The sequence below is a fragment of the Phalacrocorax carbo genome, chromosome 3, assembly GCF_963921805.1.
Source record: "Phalacrocorax carbo chromosome 3, bPhaCar2.1, whole genome shotgun sequence".
NCBI classification, from domain to species: domain Eukaryota; kingdom Metazoa; phylum Chordata; class Aves; order Suliformes; family Phalacrocoracidae; genus Phalacrocorax; species Phalacrocorax carbo.
In genome coordinates, this window is record NC_087515.1 from 101,205,766 (window position 1) to 101,213,886 (window position 8,121).

At 43.6% G+C, this 8,121-nt stretch overlaps 1 long non-coding RNA gene across 3 annotated transcripts in view; it reads right to left on the reverse strand.

Moving 5' to 3' along the window:
- Positions 1-1,560, reverse strand: part of LOC135312886 (uncharacterized) — a 99,163-nt gene extending 97,603 nt beyond the window's left edge. For all 3 annotated transcript variants that reach the window (XR_010372506.1, XR_010372505.1, XR_010372507.1), the window contains exon 1: positions 1,372-1,560. This is a non-coding gene — a long non-coding RNA (uncharacterized LOC135312886). The remainder of the gene's footprint in view (positions 1-1,371) is intronic.
- Between the last annotated feature and the right edge of the window lie 6,561 nt (positions 1,561-8,121).

Consider the following 8,121-nt stretch of genomic DNA (forward strand, 5'->3'; position numbering starts at 1 on the left):
TTGAAACTGACCCTAATTTCTACAATGAAACATGATTTCATGCTGCAGAGGAAACAGTCTCCCACATGCTTCAAACTTTTATTCGTCTTCAAGGTGAGGTCTCAGGGGTACGTCGCTGACAAAACCTTGTTTCAAAATGAACTCAACTTTACAAACCAGCTCTGCACAACCCGCGTCAAAGGGTTTGTCATGTCTTCATGACTTCACATGAGAGTTGTTCATTCCACAAAAAAGGAGATGGGTATTTCTGACTCCAGCTAACCCAGAGCTCCTTCTGTGTTACTCCTGACTCACACACAACCTCCACCACTGAAGTTTCCACAGTCTACGCCCTTTCTCTGTGCCCTTAGTGTCCTCCCACAGATGTAAGTGGGGGCTCCACTTGGCACCACAAACCAGAACTTTTTTAATGGTTCTCTTCTGTTGGGAAGAAAATCTATTTCAGTCGTTTCCAGGTGCATTTGCAGGGCTAAGAGCAAGACGAAAAATAAGCAGGAAAATAATTTAGGAAATTCATCGTTATTGGGCAAAATCAAATCCAAATCTGTATGCACACAGGAAATGAAATTGTTCCATAAGAATGCACCATTTTTATATGTTAGCTCTCCAGAGATAAAATGCCTTTCAGGACATGGATTCTGGACATCACGGGTAAGCAATGAGAGAATGAAATTCCAGTTATTCACCTTGGGCACTAAGAAAAAAACTCTGAAAATAAATACACTGCTGCTACTGCCCTTGCAACCCTGCCCATACACAGGGGGCAGAGAGAGTTGTGATAAAGGGGTTGCCCTTTGTTTTCCTTTATCCTGAGGCTATCCCACCTCCAGCCACTGCTAAAAAAGACATTTGCGACTTACAAAAGAAGAGTGACCTAATGCCGTTTTATTACCAAGCTCTGGTAAACTGGGAAACAGATACGCAATAACTTTAGAAAAACAGCGCTTATCTACTTAATGTAGACAAGTGAGCATATGGACAAGAGGCCAAGGGGAGTCTCTGGTGACCAGCTCTGAACTTTGATCCAATGTAACAGTCACAAGAGACTTTCACGGGGACTGCAGCAAGCTGGAAGACAAATAAAAAAAGAGGAGAGGACAGAGAAAAGCACACAGGAAAAAAATATTAGCCTGTTTGATAAAATGCATTAATGGAGGAAAAAAGTTCAATTCCTCAGAGTATAATGACAGGACATCATAAAAACTACCAGATGCAAATTTTAAACTGTAAAAAGCATATCAGATAAGAAAGTTATATTTTTAACTATGTTAGAGGTTGCTATGCACTTTTAGCCAGCCTTCATGTTATCTCACATATCACACAGCTTTATGAACACGCTTGCCTGGGAAAAGTATGGGTTAGACCACTTACAGTGACTCCAAGGATCAGCTCTGGGTAACTTCCCACTGCCAAAAGGGTCCCTAAGGGTCCCCATCAGCTGCAGGGCCTCCGATACCCGGGTCACTCGGCACAGCACTTCTGGTGACGCTCAGGGGTGAAGGCCATCCCTTCCCTCCGCCACTCCTGCCCCTCCACCTGCACGACACAGCCACTCGTGGAACTGCACTAGGAAATGGACTACAGAAATAGCCTGGACTGAAAGAACCCTCCCAGATGAGCTACCTGACAGGCCGTGAGCTTTACGTCCAACTTTCTGTTTAAAATATTTTTTTACTTTTTTTTTTTCTCAACTAGAGCTATAATGACTGCTTAGGCATGCTACAGTTTGAAAACTAACTTTGTGGATTTTATGCTTTTTATGCGGCTTTGCACATTTCACGTTTTTTAATGGACCTGCTGGGAATTCTGCTACAGCCATTTTGAACTGAGCCCATACCAGGCAGGACCATAAAGCAGTGTCTGAAGGAATCAGCTATGAAGAACAAGCTAAAGAAGTGTATGAAGTGCTGATCACCCCAACACTGAAAAAAAATAACTTTATGTGCAAATTAGATACATTCCTGGAAGCATGTTTGCTCTGCAACACTAAAAGCTTAATTCACTTTATGACTTTGAATACGAACAAGCAGAACCGTTCTCATTTTTAAATACAAAAGATACAACTACATTGCATTATCTTCCAGTTAGTAACACTTGTTGAATAATTATATTTTATTGTATCTCATTCTTTTAATATCCGTTTTCTGGAGAAATAAGGAGCATGCATGATTGTAGGCAAGCAACCACATCTGCTCCAGTGTATTCCATAAAGAAGCATAATTTATGAGCACCATTTATTATTTACTAGATTAGTTGCTGGATGGTAAGAGCAGAGCTCCTCAAATTTTATTCTCAGTGGCAGAGGATGAAGAAAAAAGAGTGGCAATTGCAAGAGCAGCATCACTGAGTGACACAACACCACCCCCCCCCACACCTGCATGGCACAAGAGAAACTCCAGCAGTGCCCTGCAGAGCCTGCAGTCCACCACCAGAACTCTTCAACAATATTTTTGGTATTTTACCTGTAAACACACAATGCTTTTTAGCGGTGGGGGCAGGGAAAGGGGCAAGGGAGAGGTTTCTGCCTGGCATGAGATAGAGATGAGCTGAGGGCTGCTACGCCAGGCCCAGTCAGAAGAGGACACCTCCAGCATCGATGGAAATAATTTACAGCTTTTGCCTACATCTTCCCTTCCCTGATAAAGCACATCATTGCTGGAACATTCCCAGCCTTCTTGAAAACTGCTGGCATTTCTTAGCTAAAGATAGGAATTACATGATGAAATGGGTCATTAAACAAAGCAGCTGCTTTTATTGTAGCGCATTAATTTCTGTGTTTTTCTGGAAAATGTGCTTACTTTTGGGCTGAGTGCATGCTCCATTCCTCCAAAGCCAGCCACTGACCTTAAACCATTTATCAAGCATTAAGTGAGTCAGATCGACACTATCAGAGGTCACCAACTGCCTCATACATCTATTTGTTATGAAATTATTTTTTTAAGCATCCAAGGTACTTCTTTACTGTAATCTGTGCATGGTACCTGGCTCCATTTCTTGTAATATCATATAGCACTTACGGCATCTGTCAGCATCTGTAGCTGCTCCCAGGCTAATCTGGGGGTGACCCTCAAGGAATAATAGTTCTGATGAAGGAACAGCTACTCAGGTTTGGCAGCTTTGGGTTTTCGGTTTAAGGTAAACACACTGCAGCTGTATCTGTCAGCCCAGCTGACTTTGTTTTCCAGAAATGACAGAGAAGACATCTTAAGGAAGGGCAACAGAGCACAAGAGAGGAAGTATAAAGGGATGTAAAGTGCGTAGGAAGAGGGGAAACACTCTGAAAGTCCACCCACAGCATGCTTATTGGTAAAATCAGATCCTTTTGGTGTCTAATCAGGGGGATACTTGAAGCTTGCCTTTTTGTTTCTGCCTGAGGAAACTGTGCTCATACTCAGATGAATAGTCTGCCATCCAGCATGTACTTTGTTAATGGAAATACAGCATTTAACATTTGAACTGCTTGTATCAAAAGTCATTTTGATGCTGGATGAGAGTTGCTCAACATTGTTTTATTAGAAGCTGTTTTTTCCACAATCGCAATATGTTTTTCTACCAAAGGAAAACATAGTGCGACAAAGTTAGAAAGAAAGTAACTTGGCAGCAGAGCTGTGTGGTGGGATTCTTCAGACTAACCTTACAAAAAGGATTTTGTACTGGGATGTCCTCCTCCTTCTTTTTCAGTTTTCTTTGGACTGTAGCTCTAGATATTGGCGTTGCAATGGGACAGGCATCCCTTGCATCTACCATCTACAGGAGCAAGTCCCAGATATGCCACAGTCAAAGGAGGGGACTTTTAAAGATTAAAGTGCAGCATCTTCATACACCAGAGCATTGCCCTACAGCCTAGGGTGCCTTCATCAGATGTTGTCTGGGCCACGTACACTTCTCCTCCCTTGGCACAGACACAGGTTGGAAAAGCCACTGCCAGGTCAGAATGTAACTCCCCCCAACATCCTCCTTGCACTGGGGAGGTCTGGGTAGTGAGGGAAAGTTTCCCTTGTGAAAGGGAAGAAGATGAAAAGAGAAAAGGATCTGCAGAAACCAGCAGTCTGGCTTCTTTTAAGCATCAGTAAACCAGGAACACTCTTCCTTCCCCATTACATTAATTTGTTCTTTTTCTCTGATAGACCCATTTCCTCACCACAGCACTGCCTCTTGCAGCTACTCAGGCAGCGGGTGGAACAGGATGCCTTGTGCTGCCCAGTTTGCAAATATGGCTCCGTATTTTCCTCCAACTGCCACATCTTCTCTCACACTAACCTCAGTATAAAATACACAATTCAAGGTTGTCTAAGCTATCAAAAACACGGAGGTGTCTTGCTGCTTCTTGGCCATGCGGGCAATCCAGTCCTATAGGCTAGAGGACTAACCATGGACAGGATAGGAGGACAAAAATATGACTGGAGATGAGACCAAGAGGCAGCATGACAGCAGTGCTGGAGAGCATCCTCCACTCTCAGCAGAGGGACAAAGGATGAGGAAGTTGCAGGGAGAGGAAGGACGGGCCATGGCTGTCCCTCTCACGCACAGCCCGGGAGCCACTGCAGCAGCTCTCCAGGGCTTTGCCAGGGACAGCCTAGCAGCAAGATCATGGGCAGATTCCTAATTTCCTAGGCATATACCTCCCCTGTCTATGCATGTAACTGCACTTCTTGACCTTTCTTGGCCCCCCTTTTTTGGCTCCAGTGAGTTAATAAACACTGCACGCAAGGTGGGGTAGGTATGGGAGGGGAGCAGGGACTCCAGTGCTCCTCTGCACGCAGGCTGAGCTGCCTTGGATTACACAAGTCCGTTCCTCCCGCGCCACTTCTCAGATGAGGTGGCAGTAATTAAAAGCTGTGGGTTGATACTTTTTTAAACCCTTCTAACAGAGGGGCAGAGTTCCTGTGCTCGTATCCTTCCACAGCAAAGAAAATTATACCTTTGTCCTCAGAGAAATTAAACACCTATTTCTCCCCAGTATCAAAAACTTCAGTGATTAACCAGAACCTGAAGCTTACTCCAACAAGGAGATTTACTAACTGCTACTTTGGACTATTGAAATGTAAATTAAAACCTCTTAGGGCTGCATTCTAGCAATTTAATTTTAGGCTGTGCAGAGCTGTGGAGGAATGCCAGGAAACAATCTCCCTCCCCTTGTCGAAAAGCCAGATTAACATATGGAAGCTGGTTTACAGTCTTTTGTGCTGTCATTCACCCCACGCTACCTGTGTCAAACAAATGGTTGGGAATCAGGCAGTCATCAGTTAGTCTCAGAAATGTCAATGAACGTTATATGCAGGCTTTATACTTTTACTGGGTTCCAAAAACACTTCTCCACATGAATCGTCTGAGGTGGAGCTGAAGAGAACCAGTGCTTTATACCTGTGAAGCACCAACCACCATACTATCTGCACTGGAGCAAAATGGGTGAAGCTTCCTGCAGAAAAAACCCTATGTATTTCATCTAAAGCTGCCGAAATTGCCAGATCCAGGGTCTGCGGACTGTACTGTGGGAATTCAGGTGCTGAGATAAGTGTTCCTCTGCTGAACGCTATGACACGAGATGAGAGAAGTAACACTAATCTATAACCAAGTTATTTCCCACTGCAAATCAAAAGAGAAGAAAAGAGAACAAAAAGGAGAACAGGAGAACAGGGAAAGGGATAAGTCTTTTTCCCTCATTGCAATAGAAGTAAAGCAAGAGAAGGCTGGAGGGAGCAAATGCTCTTCGGAAGCCATTAGAGTTAAATAAAGCATAATTTCAAAGACCAAAGATTTGTCCCTTCTTCTGCCTAAGCGACTCTGTTGCCAGTGTGCAGGATCATTTCTATGGAGTCAGACCAAGCACATGGGGCAAAAACATGATCCTGTTAGTCTATGGCAGCCCTGTACATCAGGCTGTCCAGGTCTCTCTTCCCAAAACCCCTACCAAGCAAATACTGCCCAGCCACAGTGTTTTGAGTGACAGGCTGCTCCTAGCACACCCAACTCCAGTATCCCACTAGCCTAGAAACATGGGAGGCACCATCATTCACTGTTAGCACAGTCTGTGGCAAAATTAATGCATAAGGCTACAAATTAGCCTACATGCTGGTCCACTCTAGAAAAAAACAAGGCAGCCAGCACCTAGGCTTCTTACTAATTTTTGGGGACCCCACTATCGCCAGTGTAACAGAGACACCAGAGCTACTTTATCGCTCTCAGTGCAAGTCAGATTTGCCATCCACAACCACAAGACGACTGTGTAATGTGAATGCCTTGTACAATGCCCTGTGCAAATTCCCTCCAGACCAGATTAGGGAATGCCATAAGAAGGCCATCACAAAAGGGAGAAAGCAAACCCATATATCCTGACTGTTATTAAAGAAATGTATCCAGCCTACATCAGTAAAACTAGAAAAAAATACCATGTTCCATCCCAAAAAGAAAAAGATGCGCAACAAAATGTTCATTTAACACTACTGACTGTACCAGAGCAATAACCCTTTCCCTGAAATTAGGACCAGGGTCACAAAATTGCTCACGGACCTCAGTCTTGTCAGTCCTCAAACCCGCTCCATCCCTCCGTCACCATGACCCTGCTCCGTTTCCCACCTCTTTTCATTAATAATCTCTCCTCATTGCTTTTTGGGTCCCAAAGGCCATCATTCAGGAAGAAAGCTCCAAAACCAGCAGCACAACCTGTTGCTTTACATAGTGCAAAGGATGTACTCATCCAAGGTGAGATTCATTCCTTAACTGTGGCAATAATGTGGCAGTCCTTCCACACAGGTGGGTATGTCGTTACTGAGGACAGAGGGGCTGAGCCCGTGCCCTGCAGCATGCTGGCCGGCTGGCTTCTCCTGGGACAGCTGGGAGGAATTTTAAAAGGTTCTGAAAGCAAGATCATTAAAGGTGCATTTCACCGGCAAAAATAAGCCTGTAATCACAAAGAGTTTGTCTGATTGTGGTCTAATTTAAATATGCTGGAAGTACAGGGAGCAACAAATACTCTGATTTATTGTAACAGGCACTGGTCCCCATTTATAAAAACTTGAATTTGTGCTGTACGGTGGCTCAACAAAAAGCCTCGGTAAGTCATTCGCTACCCAATAGTTACATTGAGTTAACACATGAGCAGCCATTACTCAAGGTGACAGTCTCAGCACAACAAGCCCCTGTTGAGAGCACTTGAGTTTATGTCAACATGAAACAGATGAACCTAATGGATGTCCGCCTGGATGAATCCAGCGTCTGCACGTAGCCACAAGCCTGTCTGTACACAGTGGGACAAATCGACTGAGCAGTGCATCTCTCCAACGTTACGCTCTGCACAATAAAACTGACATTTTTCTGCTTGTCTTTAGATAAGCCTGCAGTTTTGCTGATTTTTTTTTTTGAGGGGGTATGAAGTAAAAATAAGTCCTAATTAACAGCTAGCAGTCACATCTGGCAATATGCTTAGTGTTTGGGGGGGGAAGTAACCTTTCAAAAGTGATGGGAGAAAGCTTGGCTTTGATTTTCTCCATCAGACCTGATCCACCTGGCACACTGGGGCATAAAGATACTCAGAGGCCTGGCTATGCAGCCCACTTAGGAGAAGAAAGGGGCTGTCCCCGGTTCTGGTGCAGATTAGACCAATCTTAGAGGCTATTCTAACACCAAATCTATAATCTCTAGCTAATTTCACAGGCTTACCTATTTTATCAAAGATCTTGAAAGGTAAGTTTTCTAAAGCTGCTAGCTGAGAAATACCAGGATTTCCTTTGTGGTTCTCTCTTTATTAGGAGATATTTCTTTACTGCAAGCAGACATTGCTGCTTCTGAGCTGATCCCAAATTACTTTTGTTAAAACCTATGGCTGAGCCTCGTGGTGCTAAGAGAAAGTTCATTCCCTAACCAAGAATAGTAGAAACAAATAAAATGCACACCAGTTATTTTTTCTACTGCCAAAGTTACTTCATTGTCATTTTCTAATACACAATTCTCTAAATTACATACAGAAATTTCCTCCTTCTTCTAAAAAAAGTAATGAAAGTCAATGTCTGAAAGCAGAGTATTCATCTTCTGACTATTTTTACTGCAGTTTTAGGCTTTTATATCTTCACTGCATATTAGAAGCAGGGGAAAAACCCAGTAAGTAGCTGGTGAGATTGATTT